Consider the following 13,486-nt stretch of genomic DNA (forward strand, 5'->3'; position numbering starts at 1 on the left):
TTTTTTCCCCACAAGATGCTCTAGCTAATACACCATATTTGGAAAAACTAGATAAATTTTTGAATCCCCCCTCTGTAAAATGGAAGAGTGAATCTTTCTTACAGCTTACTAAAGAAATAGCCAAAAATTGGCAATAGGCACTGATGTATTCAAAATCTTGAAAAACAGTGCGAAAGCCAATCTTTGTAGATGGGAGAAATGGTTTAGACAGTAGAGCAAACAATACAAAATAGATATGACTCAAAAGCTCTATCACCAATTTTAGCAACAGCAGCAGAAAATAATTAACAACAAACCCTTTATATTTACATGGAAACAGATGCTATTTATAAATACATTTTAAGAAACCAGAACAGAAACACTATTCTCTTTACTCAAATAAGAAATCTACATTTTTATTTTGTTTTTTAACAGATTTGTTCACCAAAAAACTAGCATTTCAAAATGTGGCGTGGCTCACACATACACACAAAAGCAACTTAAAATAAGAGGAATGATATTCCTCCAAAGGTCAGAAGATGAAATAGGATGAAAGCCGTAATTTGATTATTCACTAGAAGCAATTATCCTTATCTAGAAAGACAGATGAAGATAGTCACTTTACATTACACCTTACCTGGGCTAGGGATAAAAAAAGCATGTAAAATTGTCCAGAATTTTATAACAAAGAGTAACAGCAAAAAGTACTGGCATGTATCTCTCAATAAAAACAGTATTTCCAAAATTAATATTAAATTTACATTCAAATATGGTTGAGTTGTGGGAAATGTTTACCAAGAGGCATCAAAGATCGATTTATGACACAAATAGTATATATAGATGAGTGTTTATTAAAACATTTTGTAGGTATGTTTTTAAATTACTGCATTTTATATATAGAGAGAGAGATCAATAAGGATGTATAGTTTTTCTCACTCACACAAATATAAAACCCCAACTTAGCACCCCTATTGGCACCACCTAGTTAGTATTTTTAACATCCTCACTTACATAACTAATGATGGCACTCAATGCCATTCTTGCTTCCATTTGTCCTATGGTAAGCAGAATTCTAAGATGGTACCCGCGGCCCCATGTTGTGAACACCCTGCATAATCCCTTCCCCTTGTGTGCAGGTGGGACTGTGAATATGATGGGTTACCACTCCCATGGTTATGTTACATTATATGGAAAAAGGGATTCTGCAGGTATAATTAAGGTCCCTTATCAGCTGAATTTGAGTTCATGAAAAGGGAGATAATCTTGAGTGAGCCTAACTTAATCAGGTGAGCTCTTAATCAGGTCAGATGCAGCAACAAAAGCTGTCCTGCTAACCTGGAAACAGGTAGATGCCATATTATAAACTGCCCATGGCAGGAGCCATGGGGCAAAGCCTGAGGATGACCTCTAAGAGCTGAATGGTTTCCAGCCAACAGCTACAAGGAATGCTGAATTCTGCCAACAATCTGAATGAATTTGAAAGAGAGTATCTTCACTTCCCTAGCCAACACCTTCCTTCCACCTTGAGCAGAGGATCCAGCTAATCTGAAAACAGACTCCTGACCCACAAAGACTGTGAGATAATAAATTTGTGTTGTTGTAAGCCACTAAGTTTGTGGTAGTTTGTTACACAGCAAAAGAAAACTAACCCTAAGCAAAATTCTAATTTTCTCTTTACCACACCATTTGCAACAGATATTTAATAAGCCTGGATGATGGGAAAGTAGTAAAGCCACTTACAGACAGGTGAAAATCTGGAAGAAGACCTGCAGTGTGGTGGGGGGGAGTAGGGTAGGGGGAGGGCAGTGGCAAAGGTTAAACTGATGAGTTTAACAATGAACATGCTGATCTTGAAGTGATAACTGAAAGCTTGACCCATTGAGAGGGATGCAAAAGGAACCGGATGTGTAGGGAGAAAATTCATGATAGAAGTCAGGCTAAGGAAATATCTACAAAAATAGGGTTGAGCTATGATGGTGAGTGGGAGAGTAAAAAGGACACTGACTCAGGCTTGAATATGCCCACATTTAGAGAAGGAAGAAGTGTAATAAAGAAATAAAATAAAAAGGAAGAATTAGCATTAAGAGTTTTGAGGGCCAGGCACAGTGGCTCCCACCTATAATCCCCAGCACTCTGGGAGGCCAAGTGGGAGGACTGCTTGAGGCCAGGAGTTCAAGACCAGCCTGGACAACATAGCAAGACCTTTTCTCTATAAAAATTTTAAAAATTAGTTGCTCGTGGTGGCGTGTGCCTGTAGTCCCAGCTACTCAGGAGGTGGGAGGATTGCTTGAGCCCAGGAGTTCGAAGCTACAGTGAGCTATGATTGTACCACTGCACTCCAGCCTGGTCAACAGAGCGAGACCATGTCTCTAAAAAATAAAAAAATTTTAAACAGTTTTGAGGATGAGAGAATCAACCTTTTCATGTACCTACAATGAATCCCAAAACAAAGGAAGGTCATTAAATTTGAAGACTAGTTATGTTACTGGTAACGTGGGTGAGGGCATATTCAGTAGAGTAAGACTGGCAGAAACAAGATAGTGAGAAAAAGAAAAGTGGTTCATTTTTTTTTTCCTTTTTTTTAGATAGGCAATAAACACCTAATAGTAATCGCCACTGACTATTCTGAACACACACAAAGAATGAAAAACATTTCAACTATAATTCTATTATCTGTCCCAGTCCTTGAAATCTGCAATATTTGGAAAGACGTAGAAACAAAATCAAGTTCAGATTGTAGCCACCCTACAGGAAATTAATTAAATATTTTCTTAATTTAAAATTCCTTCTAATTCTCATAACTTGATTATGGCTACCATCCTTTGCAGATCCATTATCTTGGAAAAATATGGAGCTTGTCAGATAGATTAAGAAACGTATTATGCTTTCATCTAAAAGACATTACAAAAATAAATATTTAAATTTAAAAATATATACGTATTAGGCAATTAGTATGTAGAATAAGAAAGATGGGGGCCCATCGGGCGGCCCCACAGAGCCGCTATAGCCACCCGCCTCCCGGTGCCGCCGCCGTGGCAGACGTGGAAGACGGCGAGGAGCCCTGCACCCCGGCCTCTCACTCCGGGAGCTCAGGCTCTAAGTCGGGGGCGACAAAATGTTCTCTCTCAAGAAGTGGAACGCGGTGGCCATGTGGAGCTGGGACGTGAAGTGCGATACGTGCGCCATCTGCAGGGTCCAGGCGATGGATGCCTGTCTTAGATGTCAAGCTGAAAACAAGAGGATTGTGTTGTGGTCTGGGGAGAGAATGTAATCATTCCTTCCACAACTGCTGCCTGTCCCTGTGGGTGAAACAGAACAATCGCTGCCCTCTCTGCCAGCAGGACTGGGTGGTCCAAAGAATCGGCAAATGAGAGCCGTAGGCGGCTTGCTTAGTGCAGTTGTGCGGAGCCCTGGTGGATCTCCTTACCAAGTGCCCTACAAAAGCTCGAACACTCCGGGGGATTAATTCTTGGAATAAGGAGCCAATGGATCTGTGGTCCTTTGAGACTCATCAGGGGCATGGTTTAGCATTTTGACAGTTTTCTTTTCAGGAATTCTCCACAATTAAGAAGATAATTTATTAAAGATAGTCTTTCCTACCTCTGTGGTGTGTGTCACACACACACTGCTTAGAAGTGCTATAAAAAAGCAGAGAGCTCCAAATTGAGTGACTTTTATTATTTTCCTGTTGATAGTTGTGGAAGCAGTTCCTTTCAGAGAACTTGTTGCATGCTTGTGGTTGATCAGTTAAAAAGACAGCTTATTATAGCAGCAAATAAAGTGCAGTTTAAAACCCAACTCTTATCCTTAATTTGTTCCTAACACTTATTTGTGGCAGGGAAGGGGGGTCATCTATGAAAGCTTTATTTGATAGGAGAATTTTAAGCTTGGGCCAGTGAACAGGGTAAATAAAATTTAACTTTTGGGCGTATGGAATGTTGTCTTTTATCATTCTCGATCATTGACTCATCAAGAAAACCTAGATCTGCAGTTACCTCACTGTTCAATTATTGAGTGGTAAATGACAGAATTATTTTCTGGTTCTGGTCAGGTGATGTTGTAATTTAACTGTTTTAGGTGTAATGTTGAGCAAGAAAAGTTTACCAGTGTAGCATTGGACCAAAAGTTTATTTTATCACACAATGTTTTCATAAATGGTTTATTCTCTTTACCTTATTTGATTTGTCATTATTATAATTTTATGGTCAACCTTAAACTTAACGTTCATAAATTAATTTGTCAAGTAAATGCTTTCATTTAATTTGAAAAAATCCATATACTCTTTCATTTGGCAATAATAAAATTTAAGGTTTATTACCTGGAAACACAGAAATGCAAGAAAATACTTAAGGTTTGTCAAACTCATTCACATTCACGGTAGGTTATTTTACAACAAATTATGACTACAAGTTCATTTTGAGTCCTTACGTAATAGAGGCCACTGATAAGAATTTAAAAGATAAAAACCTTAAAATCTTAACTATTCACATCTGATTCAATTTGCCATTCTGGATCTTTCTAAATCTAAAGGACATGGATACATAAAAGAATGTTAAAGCTAACAATTAAAATTCTGTATACTTTCTTATTAGCTACTTTTTATTTATCAGATTTCTCTGGAAATGTTTGCTTTATTGTATGTTTTTTTCATAGTTGTCTTTGTAGGTGCTGAGAAGATTAATTATACAAATATGTTTGGCCATTTGAATGTGTTTATCATTGTGCAATAAACTGTGTTAGTAGCTCTTTGACCTTTTTAAAAAAAAAAAAAAGATGGATGTTTCTGTTTATCTGACTATTTTTTAGAGGATGCTTAAAAATGATAGCTCCAGTCTAAGTTTTCATCAGGCATTTTGAAGTTTATAAGGCAATAAATATGTCTGACAACCATAAGCCAACACATTCTAAAATTTACATTATATGTTAAAAATCTGACAGAATGAACTAATTTTTAATAATTTTTAAACCTAAGTCAAAATAAGCCAATTATTCATGCAACTTGTCCCTCCACAGTCTATATTCTCTCCCACAGAATGAATGGAATATACTTATCTCTTCACGGGACAAGGGAATGCTAAAAGACATGACTGCCAGGAACTGAGCTATGTCCTAAGGACACAAAAAGAAATAAAAGATGTTATCTGATTTCCCAACACTTATAATCAAGCTGCTCACAACTCCCGAACATTTCTATGCCTGCTGAGATATGTCATAACATCCATGGGTGCAAAAAATTGCTTATGGGATACAAGTTTAGAGTCAACCCATTATTTTTGGTTTTCCAAGCTGTCAAACAGGCATTTAAGACTTCTCTGAATATTGGCCACTGAAAAATTTAAAGAGATAGTATATATGATTACCTTATCACAGACAATTAAAGAGATCTATTTTACGAAAAATTCCCAAGAGCGCATAGAGGGCAGGGGTAACCATCCAAAAGCTTCTTGTGAAGGGAAGGATGGTATGGAAATATCAAACCATCATTCTTCATTGACCATGACTGGGTTTAAAGGTTAACACACAGACACAGTCATGAAATAAGCTCTTATCCATGGGTAGAAAAGGATAAAAGACATCAAGGCAGACCTAATGGAAATTAGGTAGCAGGCAATCCTAATGGAAAATGGACAGCTGGCAACTTAATGAAAATTAGATGGTAGGGTGAAAAAAATCAATACATAGCCTCTCACCTTTCTCTCCCTTTTCTTTTTTTCATATGTGAATCTAGGCTTTAGGTTTTCATTTTTTCTTCCAGAATAAAAAGGAGATCACTTGGTAAAATGCATAGGATAGGTCCAATAAAGAAAAAAAAATTACATTCTTATGAGCTTCAGTTTTCAAAAAAACTACTGTAACATTGTATCTACATATTTCCAAATTTCAAAAACATCTCAAACTCTTTGTAAAATTGAGTTATAAAGAATGCTTCTACCCTTTCTTTGATCCATAACTCCATTACTTAGAATTTTTCTTGAGGAAAGAATCCCAAGAAAGAGAGGCTCTACTGCACAAATATGTTCATAAAAGCGCCATTTATAAAGCTCAAGACTGAAAATAACATAAATGTCCAATAAAATGTGAATTCTTTTGCAAATCATGGAAATTGGCAAATATGATCTTATATAGCCATAGCTGAATGTGTACTATATGAAAATGTTTATGACAAATGTTGAACGGAAAGAGCAGAATACAAATTCTACCTAAGTATGATCACAATGATATAAAATACTTGCATCCTCATTGGGAAAGGAAAAGAAAGAAATCAAAGAGGAAACACCAATTCTTTTCTTTGCATGGTAAGACTGAAAAGGAGGCTCTTTTTCTCATTTGTTATTGTTATCATAAATTGCAAACTTTTTTAAATAATGCCGAAAAATGAGTGAATAAATCAAGAGAATTTTTCATTTTATCCTAATTAACTAATTTCTCACAGCTTAGGTGGGAAGAAAAGATAAGGGAGAACAGTTATTTAAAAAAAGGAACTAAGCATGCACTCAATTTACCCACAAATTTTATATCAAAGAAGGGGAAACATATATTGTCTATTTTAGGGAAGTGCTAAAGTAAGGAAACTTCCTCATACCTTTGGTCTATGTTGTTTATATAGGTGATTGTACTGTTAATGTATTATTAACATATTATAAGCTTAATAAATTATACTAAATGTGATGAAATGGATGCCTATATTAAAACTGCAATTGTGAAAAATATTTTACATCTTTATTCCCGTTAGTTTCTTTCCTCAGCCCTAATTAGAATGCTGCAACAGAAGAAAGGTATTATTAATTTTTCCCGTCAAAAGAATTTCTGAATTCACTCCAGAGGAGTTCTGAACTTTGAAAATGGCAATAAGCCTTGCATCGATTATAATTCTTGGTTCTTTTCATTCTTTAGTGAAGGTTTTTAGCAATTTCTGAAAGAAAAGGGAGAGAATATATTCAAAATGCCCATGCCAGAATTATTTCCAAATGAGTAAGAAGCATAAAACTAAACGTGCTACTTATTTTTCATTTGCATTCATATTTAACTTTGCTAGCTAGTCAGCATCTTAAAAGCTTTCTCCAACAATAAAGATTATGTGATGATTATATTTCAGTATTATCTACTTGACATTCTTCTACAGAAAGACTAAGAACATGTGGAGATCAAACAGATCCATATTTTTCCAAACTTTGTGTTTTATAGTTAAAATAGAACAAGCAGCTTAATTCTTAGCTTATGGAGCCCAGAGAATAGCATTCTAGTTACTAATTTGGTAGCAGCACTTTCTGACACAACTACAGTTTCCCTTCGTATCCGCAAGAGATCAGTTCCAGGACCCTGTGCAGATACCAAATACCACAAAGCTCAAGTCTTTTATATAAAATGGCTCAGTGTTTGCATATAACCTATGCATATCCTCCCATGTACTTTAAATCATCTCTAGATTACTTATAATGCCTAATACAATGTAAACACCATAGTTGTAATACTGCATTGTTTAGGAAATAATGACCAGAAAAAAGTCTGTACATACATGTTTAGTACAGATACAACCATCTGTTTGATGGGTTTTTTGTTTTTTAGTATTTTGTTTGTTTTTGTTTTTTAATATTTTTGATCTGTGGTTGGTTGAATCCAGGGATGTGGAACCCACAGATACAGAGGGCTGACTGTATATACAATATATATGTATCTGTGGACAGCCGACTGTGTATCTGGCACCATGTTATTAGCTTGGTGCAAAAGTAATTGAGGTTTTGGACTATGAATTTTAAATCATTATAACTAGGCTCAAACACATGTTTATTAATTAAAAAAGGAACTATTACAATCAACATATTTTTGCCAACAAGAAATAAGTTTGTTTATTCCTATAGCATAAAAATCCATGATGTAGGATTCCATGAATTCTTGGAAAACATTTTCTGTATCCTACTGGTTGTGGAAGCATTTTCACTGCAAAAAGTTGTCCAGATGCCTGAAGAAGTAGTATTCAGTTGGCAAGAGGTCTGGTGAATATGGCAGATGAAGCAAAATTTAATAGCCCAATTCGTTCAACTTTGGAAGCGTTGGTCATGTGACATGCGGTTAGGCATTGTCAGAAAAGAATTGGACCCTCTGTGTTTACCAATGCCAGCTATAGGCGTTGCAGTTTTCGGTGCATCTCATTGATTTGCTGAGCATACTTCTCAGATGTAATGGTTTTGCCAGGATTCAGAAAGCTGTAGTGGATTAGACCAGCAGCAGACCACCAAACAGTGACCGTGACCATTTTTTGGTAAAAGTCTGGCTTTGAGAAGTGCTTTGGAGCTTCTTCTAGGTCCAACTACTGAGCTGGTTGTCACCAGTTGTTGTATATAATAATCCACTTTTTGGTGCACGTCACAATCCGATCAATGGTTTGTTGTTGCATATAATAAGGGAAAATGATACTTTAAAACGACAATTTTTTTTTTATTTTCAGTAAGCTCATGAGGCACCCACTTATCAAGCTTTTTCACCCTTCCAATTTGCTTCAAATGCTGAACGACTGTGAAATGGTTGACGTTGAGTTCTTTGGCAACTTCTCGTGTAGTTGTAAGATCAGCTTTGATGGTTGCTCTCAATTCGTCGTTGTCAACTTCCGATGGCCGGCCACTGTGCTCCTCATCTTCAAGGCTCTCATCTCCTTTGCAAAACTTCTTGAACCACCACTGTACTGTACATCGTTAGCAGTTCCTGAGCCAAATGCGCTGTTGATGTTGCGAGTTGTCTCTGCTGCTTTATGACCCATTTTGAACTCAGCTAAGAAAATAAATCGTTCGAATTTGCTTTTTGTCTAACAACATATCCATAGTCTAAAACAAACATAAATAGCAAGTAATGTCATTAGCAAAAAACATAAAGCAAGAAATATGCATTAAAATGATATGTAAAATAACCACATTTATTTAAGAATGTATTCCACTATCAAATGGCAAATGTCAACAATGCTAAAACCGCAATTACTTTTGCACCAACCTAAACATTGTGCTGGAAACCAGCTAACTGCTGGTGAAGCCAACTCAGTAATCTTACCCTCTTGGTAATCCTACCCTGGGAATCCTACCCCTCTCCCCTTCCTTTGGAAAATGGCCCCACCATTCCATGAACGGGCTAAATATTCCATGACTGCTAAATATGGGCTAAGCTGCTGCCTGTAGCAACTGACCCAATAACTGGACATGTGACCCAAGACAGGCCAACCAACTCCTTTCTCTTGGATTTTTATATATTCTTAAATGAGAAAAGAGTTTTCTTTCCTAATTGTTTGCTGGCTGGAATATGATAAGTCTTGGCTTTTCTCTTTCTCAGCAAGAAGAAAAAGTGTATTAAAAGAGAATGAGGCCCAAACACACACAAGTAGGGTCAAGAAATAAAGAGAAAGAGCCTTGATGTAACTGAGGCCCTGGATGCAGGCATGCCTGAGGTCAATTCCACATCCATTGTTCTAAATATAATTCATCTAGGTAAAAATAAATAAATTCCCTCTTTTGTTGACATTAGTTAAGTTTCATATACTTGTCACTAGAGTTCTAAAAGAAAAGTGAAATTAATAAAAGAATGACTTATCTAATCTAGCCTAGAAATGTTTTGCAAAGTGCAACCAGAATGCTATTGTTCCACTAATAGTTTTAATAGTTTGTGTGTGCCTTATGAAAGAGGCAAAAATCCTTTAAATACTGCTGTAATATCATATATTGAATTTACTCAGTGATTTTTAACACTAAGTTGTAATTTTTTTCTCAGAAAAATATTTGGCAGAGGACAGAGAACAGAGAGCAGGAATCAAAAATATGGCAAACCTTTAAAATCACCTACGTAAAAAGAATAATTTTATGATAAAAATAAGGTAAAGCAAGTCTTAAACATGAGTATGCTTAGTTTAATTTATCAAATTTACTTACGGGCATGGAAAAAAAATTTTATACAACAAAACATTATAAAATTACTGGACAATTTTCTATAGGGAAAAAAAATGGTATGCACCTGTTTTCATTAACCCAAATCCTCTTTCTCATCACTTAAGCAAAACATTTTTCTCTCGGTAAAATCCAGTTGAAATGTTCCTATTGAACATAAATCTAAATCATCTCATTATAATTAGAGAGATTTCTTGACCAGTATCACACTGTTTTATAAGAATCATTTAGCACATATTAATCCACTACACTACAGAATTTCTGTTTGCAAGTTACTGAAAACATATAAATTTCAATGTCATGAAATATCTGATAATCATTCCCTGTGTCCAGCCTACTGAACACCGGGAAAGCAGAGGTCACATTAAAAGCATGTAATGAGAGGAAGAAGAAACTTCAAATGAATTAAACCTCCTTTATACCAATGTTTCTGAGTCTTTTATGATTCCAAAATCTTTATGAGAATTTGATGAAAGCCACAGCTCCACTCTCCTGAAAAATGCACATAACATTTCGATGTTTGCATGCAATTTGTCATTCCCAAAATTCAGTATCCATTCATGGTCAGTGAGTTAGGAAACTGTGCTTTGGACCATTGAAAACTTCACCTAAGGAAAAAACATTATGATCACTTGTCTGAAAAGAGCCAATATATTTTGAGCCAGATCACTAATAGAAAACACATGACAATAATACAAAAAACTTAACCTATTTAGTATTTTTAAGGCAAAATGGACCATACAAACCAAAGTACCCAGAATACAGGAACAGGATATGTGTCCTATTGTCTCAAGTGACCCTCAGCAAACCTTTGGCACATACAAAGGCTCCTTCTCAGCAACAAGGTTTGCTTTAGGCAAATTTAAAAGTCTATTAAAATAGTTCCCACTCCTCCGTTTACTTACAAAACAGCAGGAATGGATTAAGATCTCTGGAAGGCTCTGGTAAAAATGGGTGTTTTCGTAGAGGAGAACTAGGCACAGAGGTGAGAAAGAGACTTGTCCCACACTCTGTCTCAAAAAAAAAAAACAAACAAAACAAAAAAAACCTAGTATGTGGCCCCAGTTGTGGCACAATTTTTCCCTCAGGATTATAACTTCTACTGATATTTACATTGAAATGTTTCTGATTTTTTTTTTTTTTTTTTTTTTTGAGGCAGAGTCTCCCTCTGTCGCCCCAAGATAGAGTGCAGTGGCATCATCACTTGTGTAGACTGACCTGTTCCACTCTTGCTGGAACATATTTTCACTTTGTGTACTTTCCTTCTTTACTTTCATTCTTTCTTTCATGTGATAAACTGTTTGTATAAAATTGCTCTGTGTTTGTGATCACTCCATCATCAGCTCCACTCAGTACCAGTTCTCATTCTTGACACTGGGAACCAGGGGACCAGGGAACATCCACACAGACAGACCTGACATTAGCACACAAACAGGATACCCTGGGTTATTTCTCAAGTCCTTTTCACTAACATGGGGTAGTGAATACTGACCTCGGACAACACATTTTTGTTAAAGTAAAGGGTCCAGTTTGGAGACTTGACACAACAAAGGACCTAAGAACAAGAAGACCTAGTAACTCAATGGGACCATCTCAGAGTCTTTGAGGAGTTGGGGGAAAACCGGTGGTTTGCAAGGGCTCTCCTTGATATCTAGGTTATATTATGTGGATAAAATGCAGAATATATTTTACATTTTTGTAAAAAAAAAAAAAGAGAGAGACAGAGAAACAAAAATATACATACCTATATGCTTGCATTTGTAAAACGAAAGAATGAAAGGAAAAGCCAGAAATTAGTAAAAATGGTTATCTATAAGGGAGGAGGAGGTAGAAACTAGATGGAGGGAACAGGTGTAAATGAAACTGAAACTTCTGAGTTTTGAATGTGTATATGCCTTATGTATTTCAAGAACTAAATTAAATCAGAAAGAAAAAAATGCCAGCCCTATTTGAAAACAAACTGAAACAAACTTACATATTAATATATAACAAATTGGTAATATAACTAAACAAAAATAAATAAATATTTAAGGTAACTTCAGAGCATAGTATTTTTTTCCTTTTATTTTTAGTTTATAGTAATAATCATACATATTTATGAGATACAGACTGACAGTTTGATACATGTATACACTCTGTAACGATCAAATCAGGGTAATTAGCATATCCATCACCTCAAACATTTATCATTGTGTTGGGAACATTCAAAATCTTCTCTTCTAGCTTTTTGAAAATATACAGTAAATAATTAACTATATTCACCTTACACTACAGTGCTATTGAGCACTGAAACTAATTCCTCCCATACAGGTGTCATTTTATATCTGTTAACCAACCTTTCCTCCTCTTCCCCTCTCCCCCAACCCTTTCCATCCTCTAGTAACTATTATACAATTCTACTCTCTGCTTCTATGAGGTCAACTTTTTTAGCTACCACATATGAGTGAAAACAGAGCATACAGTACTTTGACTGTATTTCCTTAATGGGAAATACTCTAAGACCCAAAGCAGATGCAAAGTAACATTAAACATCATTCAACACCTTTACGGTTAGCAGAAAATAATTGTGTTACTGTTTTTAGGAAGTATAAATTTTCATATAAGAAAAAAAGACATAATTTAATAAACTATAATGTACCTATTGATAATTCTAATTAAAATATCACTCATAATTTTTAAATCTGTCCACTAAAAGGACCTAGAAGCAATACCCCAATAGCAATAAGCATATCTAGAACCCAGATTTCAGTCTCTAGAGCCATTCCCACTGTTCTAGGAGGGGTGAACTTACTGTTTTGTGTTGTTTGTATTAATATCACTGACGATAGTTGTAATCTTTGTTAGATATAACCCAAACCACATGACAATGCCTAGGAACACAGAAATACAATTAGAAGCTTTAGGAAAATGACTTTCAAACTTTAATTTGCGTAAGAATCACTTAGAGACTGTCTGAAATACAGATGCCTAGGCCCTCATGTGCCAGCAAGTCTGATTTATTAGGCCTGGAATGGGACCCAGCACTCCTCATTTTTAATAATCCTCCCAGCCAATTCCAATAATAGTAACCAGAGAATATACCTTGAGAAACACAGTTTTAAGCAAAATCATAATGGAGATTTTCTAGTTCTATCATTCCTTCTACATTTGTTATATGTGAGGAAAATTTCAAAGCAGTTGCCTCATAGGAAAAGTGTACAACTATTTAATTCATTTAAAATGTACATACTTTACTTTGATCAAAAACAAAAACTCAAAGGGGAAACAAAATAAATGCCTCTGCTCCACCCCACAAATTTCCACTAGTGCAAAATGAAGCATATGTTATTAAATTAGTAGTAAAAAGACAATACATGAGAATATTAAGCTTGATCATTTGCTGCAACATAATGCTTGAAGAAAAATCCAAGCTGCCTGGCTTCCAAAGCCAAGCTTTTAGTATTTTCCGAGCTTTGCTTGGCTTTGGTAAAAAGACATTTAATGTACTAAGATGAAATGCGAGGGTTGGAGGTCTGGTTCCATTTCCTCCTCCAGTTTCATCAATGCAGCTTTTTTATTTGATTCAACCATATTCCTTTTACCAC

The 13,486-nt window shown here is 35.7% G+C and overlaps 1 protein-coding gene and 1 pseudogene across 2 annotated transcripts in view; one reads left to right on the forward strand and one right to left on the reverse strand.

Moving 5' to 3' along the window:
- The window catches only part of ADAM22 (ADAM metallopeptidase domain 22), a 184,798-nt gene that overhangs the window by 105,947 nt on the left and 65,365 nt on the right, over positions 1-13,486 (reverse strand). The window lies entirely within an intron of this gene.
- LOC138377475 (RING-box protein 2 pseudogene) lies at positions 2,949-3,350 on the forward strand (annotated as a pseudogene).

Source organism: Eulemur rufifrons, chromosome 29 (genome assembly GCF_041146395.1).
Source record: "Eulemur rufifrons isolate Redbay chromosome 29, OSU_ERuf_1, whole genome shotgun sequence".
NCBI classification, from domain to species: Eukaryota; Metazoa; Chordata; class Mammalia; order Primates; family Lemuridae; genus Eulemur; species Eulemur rufifrons.